The sequence below is a fragment of the Haliotis asinina genome, chromosome 2, assembly GCF_037392515.1.
Source record: "Haliotis asinina isolate JCU_RB_2024 chromosome 2, JCU_Hal_asi_v2, whole genome shotgun sequence".
Lineage (NCBI taxonomy): Eukaryota > Metazoa > Mollusca > Gastropoda > Lepetellida > Haliotidae > Haliotis > Haliotis asinina.
The window spans coordinates 88,007,217-88,026,510 of record NC_090281.1 but is presented as its reverse complement, the minus strand read 5'-3'; the positions used below and the strand labels follow the sequence as shown (position 1 = coordinate 88,026,510).

The following is a 19,294-nucleotide window of genomic DNA, read 5'->3' as shown; positions in this document are numbered from 1 at the left end:
GTCGTGGGGATGCTAGAGATCAGAGTGATGGTTACAGTAGAGGGGAGGATTGTGCGACTGAGTAGTGGGGATGGAAAAGACTAATGGTTAACTAGTAGTGGTTACAGTGGTTGGGGGTGGGGGGGAGTGGGGAGGATGAGTGAGCTATGTGGATGTTGGAGACTGATGGTTATAGTGGAGGAAAGAAGAGGGTCAGTGAGTTGTAGGGAAGAGAGGGACTGATGGTTGTAGTGGTTGGGAGAAGAGGTTGAGTGAGCATTAGGAATGGGAGACACTGACGGCTATAGTGGAGGTGAGGAGAGGGTGAGTGGGGGGTGGGTATGGGAGAGAGTGATGTTTAGAGTAAAGGGGAGAAAAAGTTGATTGAGTAGTGGGGATGGGAGAGACTGATGGTTACACTGGAGGGAAGAAGAGGAATAACTGGTGGGGAGACTGATGGTTACAGTAGAGGGGAGAAGAGATTCAGTAAGTGGTGGGGATGGCATAAGAGGGTGAATGCGTTGTGGGGATGGGAGAGACTGATGGTTACAATGGACGGGTGAAGAGGTTGATTGAATGGTGGGGATGGGAGAGACTGATGGTTACAGTGGTGTGGAGAAGAGCATGAATAACTGGTGGTGATGGGAGAGACTGATGGTTATAGTGGAGTTGGGGAGAGGGTGAGTGATTGAGGATGGAAGAGACTAATGGTTATGGAGGATTGGAGAAGATGGGGAGTGGGCGAGGGAGTTTTGAGAGCCTGATGGTTATAGTGGAGGCGAGAATAGGATGGGTGAGTGGTGTGCACGGGACAAACTGTTGGTTACAGTGGAGGTGAGAGCAGTATCATAATCATGATTTTTTTATTACAAAATTCGAACCAGTATTTTAATGGCTAACGATACATGAACGTAACTAACCACCCCCTGCATTTTAGCATGATCAGAAAATTTCTCGTGGTGACCACGATGGAAACATATATGTGTTCCTGTCACAAAACGACAAAATGATTCGAATCTAGTTTGATTTTTTGATGTTATGCTCATGTTTAAGAAAAACCCACTGTGTTTCATCCAAACCACGTCTGTCCAAGTGTAGTTCTGAAATGATTAATTTTGTATTGTGAATATGTGAACTTGCTTGTCTTACATGATTCAAGGTCAATACTGAAAGTAACCACCACGTGACAGTATGAAAAGCCAGTACTCTCACCCCAATACACCCTGTCAACCTCCTGATCCTCTGGAAGGGTCAGTCTACGCCATTCCTCGTACAAATCAGCTTCCAGTTGGATCAGGTTCTGTGCAAGACGATCACTTTACTGCACACAACGACCAGATCGAGGTTTATTCAATCGTGAGATATGTTGGAGTGATTAACTAAGTTATTTGTGTATATATAACAAACACGACAGTTTGTTTTCCTTATCAAGATCATGTCAACTTCTTTCCATCACATGAATAGGTTGACATTTCATTTGCTGTTAATCAGTATATCACCTTTACGAACAAGGCAAGGCAATTATCCAAAACCTCACCTTTCAGCCGAATTTCAATGGAGGTTCCCTTGGTACAAACAATAACATACATGTGTGAATAGTCTATTGCTTTACCCTCGGTCAACAGTATCCCGGCTACATCCTAGCTGAATAAATCTAATACACACTGGGTCAGGCAAAGGAGTGGCTGATAGAATACGTACAGACGCATAATGGTACAGCATTTTACAAACTTTGGCTACATATGAGGATTGGTTCTCTCACAATTATTTTTCTAGTTTATTCTCGGTTTATTATTACAGCCCAAGTCTCTAACATGATAATCCATTAGCAGTAAGAAAGGTGCCATATCGATTGATAAACTGTGTACACAACTTTGGCTAGTCTTTCCTGTCATCTGTAATTAAGGATTCTTCAAATTAATCATATTGTTTTCCTCACCTAGTATATATAATACTGAGCTGAATATCCATTATTCAAATTCGGTCTCATCAGATCATGTGTTTGTATTGGATGACAATGAAGCCACATACAGGGCCACAAGAATCACGGTTTCTCAGGGTGGTGTTGCAAATACAACATCGAATATCAGCATTTATCTAAAAGCGTCTTGACGGTCCATACCTGTAAACAGTGCAGACGAGTGTTTACCGGCATCCCAGTCAACAGACATGGAAGTGATCAAACCTCGATTCGTCTTGTTAGTGCTTCTTCTTCTTGGACAACGGGAACCTCTGGTCAACGGGACTGACCCACAAAGTACATTGAGAAAAAGACATCAAAAGGCAACAACATTAGAAAACGATAGCAGGCAGCCTGGGGCATTTCCGAAGTTTACAATAAAGGGAAACGAAAGTCGCCATCAAAACGAAAGTGCATTTGGAAGAAACATTGGCACAGAAGACACGATCACGGAATGTTCGACCAAGATCCAATCACAAAGGAGCAATTCAACACTAAGTGGATGTGGACCAAACATTTGTCAACCAGCAGAACAGGTTGAGCTACCCCTCCCGGAAGACGCTCTTGTTGCAAATAGCGCTAATACCGACAAAAAATCATCCAAAAGGTCTTCACGGAAGATACTGACTGGCGTCATAAATCCTGCAGTGTATGATCTCATCTCGTTGCCGTTAAAGATTATTACAGGCTTAGTTTTATCTGTGGCCATTCTTATCAACACGCTAAATATGATGGCATACATTAAAGGCAAAAAGTTCTTGGCAAACGCAGTTGTTTTAATTGCAATGAGTGTTGCTGACACTGTGTCAAATGCTGCTAATTTATCATCTGAAATGGTTCCCGAACAGGATTTTGGTAGGTCGCACAACACAATCTACTTTCTGACAGTAACTTTCTTGGTGACTCTCCTGCCAAATACTTTGCATTCACTGGCAAACGTTCTCATGGCTTTAATGTCTCTAGAAAGGTTTCTTACCATCAGAAATCCATTGACTCCAGAGAGGAATCTCATAGCAAGATATCAGAAGACCGTAGTGGCTGTCAGTATAATCATAGTAACCGGTTTTGGAATCTTCGGAATGATAAGACTTTACTTGCTGCTCCCTGTCAATGATGTCAGCAACATCGGAATTGGCAACTGCACCAACCAAGTAACAGGCAATGGCACAAATGTGACTTTGCAAGGAGGTTCGCCATCCAACAGTTCAATATCGTCAATAAACTTCACAGCCCTCAAACATGTAGCACTGGTACGGAAGGTTCTGCTTGTGTATACAATGTTGATATCGATGGTAGTCCTCAACTGCCTAACGGTGTTCCGACTGAAGAAAGAATCTGCAAGCACACGAAGTCTTGGTCACCTTGCTTTTGAGAGTCATCGAAGAAAAGAGGAACGTCAGATGACAGTAGTTCTCATCACAATGACGTGCATTTATGTAATCTTTGTTCTCCCCGCGACAACGGTCGATGTGTTGAGAAATCTTGTTCCAGAGTTTCGAAGAGGGATGAGAGAGCACTATCTGTTCATCATATGTAGTCAGGTCGGAAAGATTTGTGAAGCCATAAGCACTGCATCAGACTTTAGTGTATTTTGTGTCATGAACAAGAGATTCAGGAGATTACTTGCTGACAGTATATGTTGTGCACGTGAGTAACTGTTAAACAGATAATGTGAGGTAGGTCAGTGCATTCGAAAAGAGACACGGCATGACAGGTGGATCAAACGATAGCGTCACAAGAGACCAAAGACAGGGACAATCGAAGATTTACAGGATGCCTTCCTTCTTCGTTGAATGGATTTTTTGGACAGAGATTATGTATAATCATCACGAAAATAATGAATGAAAAAAATTGACAGTGATTATGTATAATCATCACGGAAAGATAAAATATGCATCTGTTATGCTTTCATGTCAGGCATTTATTTATTTAAATATCTGCAGATATATCGATCATTCAGCTTCAAAATTTTGTTTGATAGACTGGAATGCGGTACAAATGACTGTTTGGGTTTTGGTCACAATGTGTTACCTCCTCATCCGGGTCATGGAGTATAAAAAGCGACAAAACCCGTTCCACCCTTTTCACATCACCACAAAATGTACTTTTTAAACTGTATCATAAACCTGTGTTTATAAATCACTATAAAAAGAAATCATGTGATAAAGAGGTTTTCTAATTTGTAAATTGGTCACCCAGTCAACAGAAGAGGCCTTCAACTCAAATTACGAAATACTTCTGATCTGACCTTAAAACAAAACGCACAGGGCCATACATGAATTCACATCAAACTGTTTTCGATCCACATGAATGTCTGTCAGCTTGAGTGGCGTAAAACTAAACTCACTCACTGTCATCTTCATTTGGGAGTTACGACCTTTTTGCTTCAGAAATATGTGTACGGTACTTACAGGCGCAGACAGATAACCATGGTCAGTGAAGGATTCAAAACGCAACTACTTGTTTGTGGACTCACAACACAGTGTTATAAGGTCAAAATTGCATCCATGATGAATAAAGTAGTACAGATCAATGACATCGGAGTTGCTATTTCTAGAGATAAGATTAATACCCAATCGTCGGAAAAGGAGAATATGTCAGTCGTTGAATAAAATAGATTTATCAAGGATGATTCACTAATGGGAGTTAATGGAATTTTCCCGATCACGAGGCATACGTGAGACCATGGAAGGATGTAACTTTTCACAAATCAGAGGGATTGAATAGGGTCATGTGACAAGGTTGGAGCAGGTTCGACCACCTTAAAAAGATCCCGTCAGCACCAAAGCCAGTGCGGGCGCATATTACAGATTTGGCAGAACGTTCGAACGCTAGGATTGTACATTTCCATAGTTGGGACATAACTTGCTCCATCCTGTCCAGGTCACGATATTGTGTAATGAAGAACAGGATCGAGTAAACCTATGTGAGTATAGAACCTTGTGTTGAGTCCTTCCTGGTATGCCAGAGGACCATTACATGAATGCTATGTGTTAGTTAGGAGTCCCGGTCGTCAGACCACTCATTCCTAGATGTAGCAGCCCGGACGGACCAAGCGAGTATGCAACCAGAGCTTACATCTCCCACGACAAGTCAGAACGGCCATCGAATCAGGTAACTGGTAATAGGGTTACTCACACCTAAATCGCCAGTTACGACATGGTCGAGATTGTGGGTTTTGTCTTGAACAAAATGTTTAAGACGTTCCCCTTCATTTGTTTCCGGATGGTCGTTCATACCTTTTCCTTCGCTTGCACTGACGTTTGACGACTGTAGATTTCTTTTTGGGGATAGAATATGTTATTTATAGTTTTCCCTCCAATCCTCTGGGCTTGTAATGTCTCAAACAAATGATTCTGATTTATCGACGTCCTATGACAGTCCGGTCTTTCACCCCATCACTTCTAACATTTTTACTAATCCTTCCCGCCTTGGTTTAATAGAGCCACCGTTACGATCTTCCACACCACATGATCCCCAGAATCTGCCTCCATCTGACCCCCGGGCTCAGCTCCAACCGTTCTTCAAAACGTCCCCCAATCTATTTCCCAGGACTCCCTTTCATCCCTTTCTCAGGAGGGTTTAGAATCTTCATCATCCTCATCATCCTCTACACATTTGGCAAATCTAGGCATTCTTGAAAGTTCCAGTTCTGAATTCACGATGAGTGATTCCACTTTAATGCCAGAACATTTTACTGGTAAAGAGAGTACTTTTGCTGAGGGCGTGACCCTTTTCTCCATTTTGCTAATTTCAAACTGTGGAATCACGCTCAGAAAATACTGGTTTTCTCTTTTAAAGGATTCGCATACATGTGGTATAAAGCCGTGTTACAGACATCAGGCAATGAATTCATTCTGTTTGACGAAGTACAAAAGTTGTTTAAGGAAAATACGTCCACCCAACCGACAGATGGTCTCTCCTCGAAAAGTTTGGATCACGTAAATTATCGCCAACCGAAACAGTAGATGTTTATTTGGCAGACTTAACAGAGGCAGCTAGTCGGTTGGGTAAGACTGAAACAGATACTATGGACGCGTTTGTTAGGGGACTGGATGACAGTACACGGCAACGCGTACTAATGAAACAGCCCAAAACCTTAAGTGATGCTGTTTCATTTGCACGGCTTGCTCGATCGATACTACCTCAGGTGAGACAGGACCTTGGAGTGAGGATATTCTCAGAGAACAGATTGCTGCTCTCTCGGCGAAACTGACCCCGTCGCCACGGGTCAATACTTTTCAGTACCAGCAGAATCGACGCTCCCAGTCGGCCAGACCAACAGTTAAGTATCCCACTGGACTGCCCCAGCCACCAAAGCCTCAGATTCACTAATGCAATCCCTCGTACGCTATCTGACACGTCACTTAATCAGTCTCAAGTTTACGCAACTGAGTCGGGCAAAGACGTGACAACCCAAGCATCACAGCAACAGTCCACAACGCAGACATAAGATTCTACTTTTGATTTACGAGATGAGTATATCTTCATTGTTAAAAGAACCCTGGCTCACAAACTGGTCAACGGAGAGAATATTTCAAAATTTACTGGGAAAATATCTCAGTACATGAAGCAACATGGGAACCTGAATCCAGTATCCCACAAAGCTTAATTCCCGACTACATGATTCATAAATCATTGCGAAAAACGAAGGAGCGCAAGCATTAGCGTATGCAATACAGTTTCGCAGCGCCTACAGTTTATTTAATTTACTGGTATATTTTGTTTCTTTTTCAGTTTAGGCACAGCCATTTCAAGTTGGAGAGGGCCCCTCTAATATTCATTTTTGCATGTGTTTTTTTTTTCAGGAAAATGCCGAGTTGATGCTATATGCATGGAGCACATGTTATAGATCATTCATTATGATGTTACATGCGTAATTGTCCCAAGGTAACAAGGCAACAGACTTGTTTAGATATATTGATGTATATATTGTATTGTCAAATGTCTTGTGCACATTTACAGTACTTGCACACGATACAATCACATGTTGGTTTATAATGAAGAAGGCATTCATATACACGGATAATGATTATTGAACAAACACTGTTAAGGTTTGGGTCGTGATGCATGCTACTACTTGATGAATACATTCCCGGGCTACTGACCACAGATGTGTAGGTCAGCTTACATATATTCCTACTTACTGTCCAGGAAATGTTACGAGTCGCGTTGTCCAGAAGAGACATTGTACATATTCGCGGACAATTACATTGCATTTCACTCTGCGCTTTTATATGAGACAGAGAAACGAAAACGCGGCATACAGAGCTCTGACGATAGCGCGTCGCGCGACGATTCAGTATATTGACAAGCGCAATGATATTCAATATGAACTACGGTGTAATGCGTTGATATTCAATGAAATACAGTGAAATACGTTGATATTCACTGAAATACGATGAAATACTATGTCGCTCAATGAAATACGGTGATGAACACTGAATTACAGTGACACGACTCGAGAGAAGTCAAGACAATTCTGTGTTCAATGGTTATATGGTACCAATATGCATATATTCTGTGATGAAAAACATTTGCATGAAACAAAATGTTGTTGAATGTTGTTAATAAGCATGCATAATTGTGGGACAATATCGTTACTTCTGTGAGACAATGGTTAACATTTAATGCCTTAAATTTACCATTTTTCGCAGAAAATACCATGTGAACACAGTTTCACTATGATCAATTTTCCCAATCCATGCAATTTCTAAATAATATTATTGATAACATATACGATTTTCTTTCAAATTTCTGTTTATGTTCATGCTTGACTTTCTTTGATTTTTAGCAATAAGAACTTTTCGTCGACTAGTTTGGGTCTTGTTCACGCTGATGGTGCTCGTCAGCATCCAGCCTCAATTTGATTCTGTCCATACCGAATTACGACTTCCATGGGGAGTTGTCTTCGTTCATACGTCGCGTATCGACATAGCCCAAAATAAATGGGTTCATGTATTTAAATACAAAGTACCAGTTTTGACGGGTTTGGGCAATAGACCCACTTACCAAAATTTATGTGGCGCATATACATTACATTGTTATTCCATGTGTGCGATTGATGGATACATAAAGCAGGCAGAACAAGAATCACTCGCGTACTGGACAATTGTCCACAATAACATTAAACAATTAATTCCGCATATTAATGTTTTCCAAAACGATTCTCGTTCCAAACGTGAAATGTTGCCATTTATTGGATCAATTCGTCGTTCGCTGTTCGGCGCAGCTACAGTCGAAGATGTAGAACGACTGGCACAGTATGTTAAACAATTATCCCTACATGTAACCAATACTTCTCGTGCTTTTCAAGTGCAAATTCTTCAGATGTCCTCTTTTATGTCTAAAACGAATGACCGTATCTCATCTGCTCTTACAGGCATTGAAACGAATCACAACGATATAAAGGCAGTGGCTGAACACGTACAAGATGTGGAAATAACTATTTTTGTATCGATGAAAATTTGTTTAGATAGCCTTACATATCTAACAACTATGCGACAAGAAATTGATGAAATGTATGTGGGAATTCAACAGCTAGTTAATCATCGTTTGAGTCCATCATTATTATCTGTTACGGAAGTGAAGAAAACCTTAAATATGATTCAGAAACGCCTCAATGCAGAATACCCGTTGTTCTACATGGCACATAAGGATTCAGGTTATTATTAACGGGAACGCACTGTTCACTGTTCGCGCACAGGAGATTCTATTTTAATTTCGCTTGTCGTTCTTATCCAAACTCACTCCACTCTTTTGGACGTATATCGAATAAATTCATTTGGCCTACCTATCAATCAATCGAGTACACACGTTACTCAGGTTATGAATTTACCTTATTATTTGGCTGTTTCCGAAACGAAAGATCAGTATATTGAATTTTCCTCAACGGATTTTCAAACGTGCTATGGCGAACATGAAAAACACTGTCCGATTTTTCAAAGTCCAAAACCACAAACGTCCTGGACATGTGCACTTGCTTTGTTTACTCAAAACACACACAAAATTAAATCATTGTGTGATATTAAATTCAAATTATACTGACTTCGGTCTATGGCTCTTGAAATCGAACCAGGCCTTGTCCTCATTAGTGCTATAAAGACCATTATATTAACTTGTAATGGTCGCATTGAGAAACGTCCAGCTTGTCAAATTTGTCTATTTAAAATTCCATGTCGCTGTGCGTTAAAACTGGATGACTTCGATATAGATATGAGACTTCATAATTGTGACAAAAAAACCCCAACCACTTCAAAATTATACCCACCTAATTTCTTATTATTATCTGAATTTTTCAATGAATCTATGTGGACACAATTTGCAACTTTACAACGTCTTCTTAACGATTCGGCTTTCAATTTACCACATTTATTTGTTGACGAGACAGTGTTTGATACAATCCGCAAGAAAGACAAGGATTTTCAAGTGGATGGAAACTATACCAACCTATATCACTTAACGGCTGGCATTGCCGCAGGCCTATCTTTATTCGTTTTGATTGTAGTTCTTTATTTATGGTTCAAAGTTCGAAGATTATTTTCCTTGTATTGTTACTTTCTACAGGCTCTCCAGCTAATGGGTTGACTGTTTGGGCACCCCCAAAACCTTCACCACCTCCAAATTATTTAACTCCATCCTTTATGTCTTTAATTAAATCAACCATTTCGATGGATGTTTTCGTGATTGTATCTACGGTATTTTGGGTATTTTTCTTGCTTTTTCGTAAAACAAAAACGCTGAATCGTCCCGTTACATCTCTGGTTCTCCATTTAACTAATTCTTTTTCTTGTCGTGAAATTATGCCTTCGCAGTTTCAACTTTGCCCTCGAGACTTGACAGTAACCGCTAGACATCCTCTCACTAATCTCCGTATTAAACAAGATTTCCTTTCTTACTGCTTATTGTGTGACTCTCCCAATGTGTCCAGACAGTGACACAATCTATATATATTTCTGGGAAAATTGGTTAAAAGCCTTTCGTATAAAGCGTGCTTTACGTTTTTCTTCATTCACGAACTCGTATTATTTCTCTATGCGAATTCGTCTAGTGTCATCATGTATTATCTCTCCTAATCCTTTATGCTATCTGTTATATATATTGTGAACCTATATTCGATACATTTAACCACAAGGGTTTTGGTTGATCTAATTCTATTGTTAGTACATTTATATCACATATTATCATGTCAGTCAGTACGGTATTCCTTCATCATATTATTGGTATTTATCTTTATACAATATGGTAATGGTTCACACTGCATATTCCAACAGATATTTATTGTATTCAAAGTATCTGTCTCATATGTTCTGGATAGATTGTAATTATTCATATTACATTCTCCTCCACTTTGCTTTCACTGCGTAAAATCGCTCTTCCTCAAATTTTGAGATATTTCTTCAATCCCTCGTACATTGAGAAGTGTTGTTCGTATATGTGTTGTCAACCACAAAGCATTTTTGAATGTTGTATCTGACGTATTTCATCCCTTATTGACCAGTGCATATCACGTCCACGTCTTCTATTACTTAAGTACACGTATCGCTTTATGTCCTTGCCACGTTAGCATTTGACATGTACGAACTGGCTAATAACTCACCACATAATTCGATATTATCCGTTAGTATAGACCTTTGTCTTCATTAGCTTAGTATCTTGATGCCTCCCACTGTCGAGTAAGGTATCCCGATGAGGTCATTGTACTCCAGATTACCATCACTTGTCTATTTTTCATTACATTCTCGTCATAAGTGTCTGGCTGTGGCTTGACACTTTTTCTCAAGTGTTTCAGCTCCCTCGCTGGCCACGTTCTGGTGGTACGACAGTAGACCACTCGTGAAAAAGTCGTCGGATCCCCTCTCACATTCATCATCTGACTCCACAATCCGATTGGTGACGACCGCTACACTCTCGGCACGGCCAACCCACACGTCTAACGTCACCACCTGACGTATTATCATGAGTATGGGTCCTGTCATCGCTTTGTAGTACAGCGCTGGTTATCTTCCTTCGGACAACATCGTTTATCACGGGCTAGTGCTGTGCAGCCAACTAACATATTTGACAATGTCAGTTTACTCGTGTGCGAACATTCTTCACCTTCCTACAAAGTTCCAGCACAAGATCATCCGTGGGTCTCGCCAGGCGGTGTATGTGTTTTGTCACTAACTTTTGTTGTGTCCTATTCCAGTGACTTTGATACCTGATATTTCCTGGTGGAGTTCAACGCCTACACGGAACAGTTCCTGATGTGAATCCATTCCAGGACATTCCTTTCTATGGGGAACCGATGGCCAGTGGCCTTTGCGAACTTTGTGCATGATCAACCATATCTGGTCATATGAAGTGACAGTTCATCGTCGTTGTTGTTTTAATAAACTTTAACGGAAGAGGATTTTGTGTATTGCGTACATGCTTTGTGGTCCTACGAAGTAATATAGGAGCCCTTCTCTTCCCCCTTTTCGACCGTAGGAATCGTACTTTGGCACATTAGCCAGTTTTACATTTTATCCAAACATTTCCGAAATGGTTCACACACCCCGTTCACTCTGCTTGCTCCTGTATTGCTTCTGGTGTCTCTTTTGTTGTATATCTCGACATCGCCTTGATGTTCTCATGTTTGCTTATTCCGAGCTGTGGTCAGCTCTTGCCCACAGGCGGAGGATGTTATAAGGTCAAAATTGCATCCATGATGAATAGTGTAGTATAGATCATTGACATTGGAGTTGCTATTTCTAGAGATAAGATTAATACCCAATCGTCGGGAAAGGAGAATATGTCAGTAGTTGAATAAAATAGATTAATGTCACAAACTAGAACAGACAAATTTCAGTTTCCAAAATTTATTTACGTTCACCCCACTGTATGTTTACCACACCTTGCACGCGTGTTCAGATCCCAGTCATTGCACTCACTCACAAACTACATACAACCCACGGTACATGTCACACACTCTACAGGCTCAACATTATGCAAGTGTAATTAGATAAGTAGGTAATTATCAGTAAACATTGGAAATTGAACGGTTGCGGGGTTAAATTTACAACTCTGTTGACCACATGTCACATTACACATCCCAGAATGACCTCCGTCAAACTGTCCAGTTCATTTCCACACATGAACTTTGTTTGCCCAGTTCACTGGTGTTTCAGTCCACTGTTGACAGTCGCTCTCAGTGTCCAACTCCCCTCGTAGTTCACACTGGCCACTGCCTGTTGTCAATATTTGCGTCTCCAAGTGACGTCCCTTACAGTCCTCGACTCCCCACTCACAGAGATCACATCAACCCCTCGATTGACCACAGACCAACGTGTTCTCACACAGTGCACCATGCCTGGGCGCTAAAATACAACAGTATTCTTACAGCTGGAAATGTAACTTTTGTGACACCCCGTTCAGTCACCCACAACATGTTTACTGATAAACAATACACTAGTTTCATACATTTTTACACTTTGATACACAATGCATCTTGAAGTGCTATTATTTTCAACAACTGCAGTAAACATTCAATGCATACATTAAACACCATTTATATACCCGCCTCAAACACAATACAGTCACTACTTATGTTTACATACCTAGCATTTAATAACCAAGTGAAATTAAGTACATGAAAACATTCTTCATCTTCAACTTCAAATACAAAATAACCATACTCACGCATTTCTACACAAAAGCCATCCGATACCACCCAGTGGTATCTCAGCTTTCACTGCCGTGTACGAGCGTCCACCCTCACAGTCACCCAGACAGTTGCGCTCCATTGACCCCGTGCAGCACGTGCACCATCAACCCCATCAATACTCCATACAGTTTAGTTACGTTCGGGCGACTCAGTTTCACACCAGAAACAAACCATCACAATCACCCACTCACATCACATCAGATCTTGACAATTTATCAAGGATGATTCACTAATGGGAGTTAATGGAATTTTCCCGATCACGAGGCATACGTGAGACCATGGAAGGATGTAACTTTTCACAAATCAGAGGGATTGAATAGGGTCATGTGACAAGGTTGGAGCAGGTTCGACCACCTTAAAAAGATCCCGTCAGCCACAAAACCAGTGCGGGCGCATATTACAGATTTGGCAGAACGTTCGAACGCTAGGATTGTACATTTCCATAGTTGGGGCATAACTTGCTCCATCCTGTCCAGGCCACGATATTGTGTAATGAAGAAAAGGATCGAGTAAACCTATGTGAGTATAGAACCATTACATGAATGCTATGTGTTAGTTAGGAGTCCCGGTCGTCAGACCACTCATTCCTAGATGTAGCAGCCCGGACGGACCAAGCGAGTATGCAACCAGAGCTTACATCACCCACGACAAGTCAGAACGGCCATCGAATCAGGTAACTGGTAATAGGGTTACTCACACCCAAATCGCCAGTTACGACAACAGTACAACTCACTCCGGATCACGACAAGACTTGCTTACAGATTCCCAACTTGAAGATTGACACCTTAAGCTTTCACACTATCATCAGTGTTACAATGAGTTGGGTTTTCCACGCTTTTGGCAATGGTCAATCAATATCACGACAGGGGACACATGAAATAGGTTACACACATAGTACCCATATCAAGAATCGAACCCGGGTCTTCGGCGTGACGATCTAATGCTTTAACCGCCAGGCTACCCCACCACTTCTCCAGTGTTGCAGCTATTTCCAGAATACATTAATATAAACCTAATAACTATTTTGAAAGAGTGGTGATGATGATGATTTCACTCGGGAATCCAATAGCACTAAGTACAGTCTGTTTGCAGTGAAAACATACAGTAACGATGAATTTCACTTTAAAAAAAAAAGTAAAGTGAAAGTAAGATTACGAATGCTCATTATTTAACCTTGCCAAGTGAACATTTAAATCTCAGAACTTTATTGAACTTGGGATAAAAGTTTTTTATCAAACGATCACAGTTTCAATTCGCCATATTTACATATATTAAAAGCAGGTATGCACATCAAATGAACAAATAGGATTGGTCTTAGTTTACTCTTAACACGTCCTGCACGTGGATTTGTTTCCGTTTATTCCCTTGTAATAAAAACTAACAATAACGGTTTGAATCTATGATCGTTTGTTTAACATCTTTTCAATAATGAATTCCAAGACTTCATTTTTCAAATAGCATGGGGAAATTATGAGGTTTTATATTCTTATTTTCACTATAATTGGTTTATTTGTTTTGCTTAAAGTGAAATTCATGGGTACGTTTTCACTGCAAACAGGTGACAGTAAACATTTTAACTTGTTATGGTATAGTTCTTACAAGTTTCGGAACTATTTTCTACAATTTAAGAAGGTAAGGATAAATCAAAGAAATACAATCACCAATGCTACATACCTGGGAGTGAGCTGTGAACAAGGGGCTTGAATCAACAGTTTGGGAGTGAAGGATGAGTAGGATGATTCAGAAAGAGATGGGCAAGAAAAAAAAGGAAAGCCTGTTTAACACCAACAATATCATGACAGACTAATGACATGAATGCAAATCCTTGACATCATTTGTCAAACTGCCGAGTTAATATGACACTCAACACATAATACCACTGAACCTGTACACCTAAATCCATTTATTTTCCACACGTAATTGTTATAAGCTGTTGGGTACGAATCCTGACCCTGAATGCCAACAGAGAAGCCTTGTGGACCAGGCTGATGTTTCATTAGACAAGCTGGTAAGATAGGCCAGGTGGCTGGGTAAGGAGGTTGGGTATAGATCTATCAGATGGGAGATGGGTGGAGATATCAATAGGGAGTTGCGGATAGAAACGATAGAGAAAGCAAGAAGCAGGTAAAGGAGTGTAGGGGATAGGTTATAGTGGAGGGAGCAGAGTTTGATTGAGTCTTGTTGATGGGAGAGACTGATGGTTATAGTGGATGGCAAAAGAGGGTGAGTAAGTGGTGGGGATGGCAGAATCTGATACTTACAGTGGTGGGGAGAAGAGGGTGAATAACTAGTGGAGATGGGAGAGAGTGATGGTTACAGTCGAAGGGAGAAGAGGATGAATAACAGGTGGGGGATGGGAGAGACTGGTTGTTATAGTGGATGGAAGAAGAAGTTGAGTGAGTGGTGGTGATGGGAGAGACTGATGGTTATAGTGGAGGGGAGAAGAGCTCGAGGGTGAGTCGTGGGGATGCTAGAGACTGATGGTTACAACAGAAGAGAGGAGAGGGTGAGTGAGGGACTGGTATGGGACGGACTGATGGATAGAGTGGAGAGGAGAAGAGGGTGAGTGGGTGGTGGGGATGGGAGAGGCTGATGGTTAGAGTGGAGGGGAGGAGAGGGTAAATAACTTGTAGAGATGTGAGAGAATGATGGATACAGTAGAGCTGAGAAGAGGTTTAATGAGTGGTGCTGATGGGAGAGACCGATGGCTATAGTGGATAGAAAAGGAGGTGAGTGGTGGGGATGGGAGAGATTGATTGTTACAGTGGACGGGAGAAGAGGTTTATTGGGTGATGGGAATGGGAGAGACTGATGGTTACAGGGGAGAAGACAAGAGGATGAATAACTGTGGGGCTGCGAGAGACTGATGGTTACAGTGGAGGGTAGAACAAAGAGTGAGTGGTGGGGATGGGAGAGACTGATTGTTACAGTGGACGGGAGAAGAGGTTTATTGGGTGATGGGAATGGGAGAGACTGATGATTACAGTGGAGAGGAGGAAAGGGCGAGTGAGTGGTGGTGATGGGAGGTACTGATGGTAACACTGAGGTGAGAACAAAGAGTGAGTGGTGGGGATTGGAGAGACTGATGGTTACAGGTAGGGTAGAAGAGGGTAAATAAGTGGTCGAGATGGGAGAGACTGATGGTTACAGTTGCTGGGGCTGGGAGGAGATGGTAGAGATGGAAAGAGTGATTTTTACAGTAGAGGGGAGACGGGGCTGAGTCAATGGTGGGGATGGGAGAGAGTGATGGTTATAGTGAATGGGAACAGAGGGCGAGTGTGTCCTGGGGATGGACAGAGAGAGAAATGGTTACAGTAGAAGGGAGAAGAGGGTGTGTGATTGGTGGTAATGAGAGATACTGATGGTTATAGTGGAGGGGAGGAGAAGGCGAGTGAGTGGTGGGGATGGGAGAGACTGATTGTCATTGTGGATGGCAGAAGAGGGTAAATAACTAGTGGAGATGGGAGAGAGTGGTGGTTACAGTAGAGGGGAGGAGAGGTTGCGTCAAAGGTGAGGATGGGAGAAACTGATGGTTATAATGGATGGAAGAAGAGGTGAGTGAGTGGGGGGATGGAAGAGAGTGATGGTTACAGAAGAAGGGAGGAGAGGGTGAGTAAGTGGTGTGGATGGGAGAGACTGGTGCTTATACTGGAGGGGAGGAGACGGTGATTGAGTGGTGGGGATGGGAGAGACTGATTGCTTTAGTTCGGATGGGGAGGAGGGAGAGGGTGAATAACTTTTCGAGATGGTAGAGGCTGATGGTTACAGTAGAGCTGAGAAGAGGTTGAGTCAGTGATGGGGAAAGGAGAGACTGATGGTTACAGTGGATGAAAGAAGAAGGTGAGTGAGTGGTGGAGATGAGGGACACGGATGGTTACAGTAGACGGGAGATGCTGAAACCTTTTGTGGATGGGAGGGAATGATGGATACTGTTCAGTTCTAGTAGGAACCCAATAGGACAATTTACATTGTCCTCATACACAAAACACACAGCATGTGCTTTCCGGTTGCCATCTCTTTGTCATAACGTCAAAGGAAATAACCCAACACAAATTACATACTTGCGTACCGCTAATGGGTAACGCTAATGGGTAACCCCACATCTCCCCCTTTAGATGAGAGCTACAAATAAACTTAATATGCATGCATTATGAAAACTTACAAATCAAAATAGATTTGATTTATGCAAACAGTCCTTGATGCATTTTAAAAATACACGCAAAGTCTTTTGTGTTCTTAGCTGAAATAGAACATTACATAATTAAATCAAAGGTTAAGTCTGTCTCGAGGTTTGACTCTGCGTGCACTGCATGTAAAGAGCACTGTTGGCTCCTTCTGGGTCTTCGAACTATCTGAACCTGAGGGCTGTCTGACCCTGCTTGTGGTTCGAGCTGTCTCTTTTGCTGGATCTGGAGTCTGTTTTGGGATGATCCGTAAAGCACTACGATTACGCCGCAAGTTACTGCTCCCGGTGTCCACCATGTAGGATCTTGGTGTGGGAGCTTTACCAACTACTACTCCCTTCTCCTCCCCTACCCAGACTTCATCTCCAGGTTCGAGATCTGGGCACGACTTCACTCTATGCCGTTCATCGAAGAGCTGCTTCCTCTGTTCTTTGAGCTGGCTCTCATACCTCCGAAACTTGGGAATGTTTATTACCTTTGGAAAGAGCTGTTCTGGGTGAACCGGAAGTTGAGATCCGTCCCATAAGCAATTCACCGGGACTCATTCCCATAGAAACTGGCGTTGCTCGATACTCCAGTAAAGCCAGGTACTGGTCTTCAGCTTTTCGGAGCAAATTCTTGACTGTTTGAACAGCCCTCTCCGTTCTCCTTTGCTCTGGGCATTCAAGGACTGCTCGTCACATGTTTGAAGCCATAGCACTTTGCAAACTCACTGAATGACTCAGAGGAATATTGGGGCCCATTATCAGAGAAGACAATCTCTTGGATCCCATGTCGAGCAAACACAGAGCGCAAGTGGCTGATAACTGACCTTGATGTGGTAGATGATAGCTTGGCGACTTCAACATATTTGGAGAAATAGTCTACAACAAATAGGTATTTGTGTTTCCTCAATTCAAAGAGGTCTGTACCTACTTTTTGCCAGGGTCTCTCTGGCACTGGTGTAGGAATGAGTGGTTCTCTTCGTTGTTGTCTGAACTTGGCACAAATTTTGCACTGCCCCACAACTTTCTGAATTTCCGTGCTAAGACCTGGCCACCACACCGAACACTTCGCTCGTTCACGACACTTCACAATTCCTTGGTGGCCTGCGTGAATTTTTGACAAAATGTCCTTCCTCAAGTTTAGTGGGATGAGAAGACGGTTGTTTCTCATCACTAGCCCATCAGCTATGCTGAGTTCATGCCTTTCTTTGTAGATCAACTTCTCTTCCCCCTTCAACAGATGATAAGCTGGCCAGCCATCCTGAATGTAACTTTCAAGCTTACCATAAGCTTGTTATTGAGATGTCCTGATCTCAGAAAGCTTGGAGTTTGAAGCTGGAAGACTCTGTACTGCAGTGTTCACAAACATGTCCACCTCAACCTGGAACTCTTCCTCCTCAGAGCTTTGTGTTCTATTAACTGGAACACGGGATAGCATGTCTGCCGTTACCAAGTCCTTGCCTGCTGTGTGAAAGAATGTGTAGTTGTACCTCATCAGTCTCATGCGAAATCTCTGCAGTCTTGCTGACAGTTGTTCTAACCCCTTTTTCCAAGGATGGACACTAAGGGTTTGTGGTCCGTTTCTATCATAAACTCCTTTCCAAACAGGAAATCATGGAATCTCTCTGCTGTCCATGTGATTCCCAAAGCTTCTTTTTGTATTTGAGCGTAACGGCACTCAGTTTCCGTCATTGACCTTGAAGCAAACATAACTGGCCGCCAACTACCATTGTCGTCCAGTTGTTTCAGCACAGAGCCTAGTCCGTAGGAGGATGCATCAGCAGACAGTACGGTCTTCCTGTTTGGATCATACAGGGCTAACACTGGAGTGCTGTTAATTTCATGCTTCAGTTCTTCAAAAGCAGCTTGTTGATTTTCAGACCACAAAAAAAAGCATTCTTCTTGCTCAGCAGGTCTCTCAGTGGCTTTGATTTCTCCGACAAAGAACTTGAAAACTTTGACATTTGGTTTAAAAAACCCAAAAATCTTCTCAATTCTGTCACATTGGTTGGCTGCTCCATATCAAGAACAGCATTCACCTTTGGGGGGTCTGCCTGAATCCCTTTCAGTTCCCGTTTCGAGAATTCACATTTCTCTAAGTTGAGGGTAATGTTACAGTTAGACAAACGTGAGAGGACAGCATTTAAAGTCTTGTCATGTTCTTCTTCGGAGGAACCATAGATGAGAACATCATCCATCAGACAGATTACTCCTTGGATGCCTTCAAGGATTTCACTCATCTTTCGCTGAAATACTTTCTGGTGCACTTGTGATTGCAAAAGGTAGTCTCTTAAAACAGAATCTTCCAAAGGGTGTTATGAAGGCTGTCAACTTTGAAGATTCTTCAGCCAGTTTTATCTGGTAACACCCCGAGTTTGTATCCAACCGACTAAACACCTTTGCACCTGCTAGTTGTCCAAGTATATGATCAATTGAAGGCATGAGATGAAGTTCTCTTTTAACAATCGCATTCAGGGCCGTCAAGTCAACACACAGTCTG

General features: G+C 42.0%; 2 pseudogenes; both read left to right on the top strand.

The window, feature by feature from the left end:
• The first annotated feature begins 5,599 nt into the window (after window positions 1-5,599).
• Window positions 5,600-6,274, top strand: LOC137272078 (uncharacterized; annotated as a pseudogene).
• A 140-nt stretch (window positions 6,275-6,414) lies between these two features.
• Window positions 6,415-9,401, top strand: LOC137272077 (uncharacterized; annotated as a pseudogene).
• The last annotated feature ends 9,893 nt before the right edge of the window (window positions 9,402-19,294 follow it).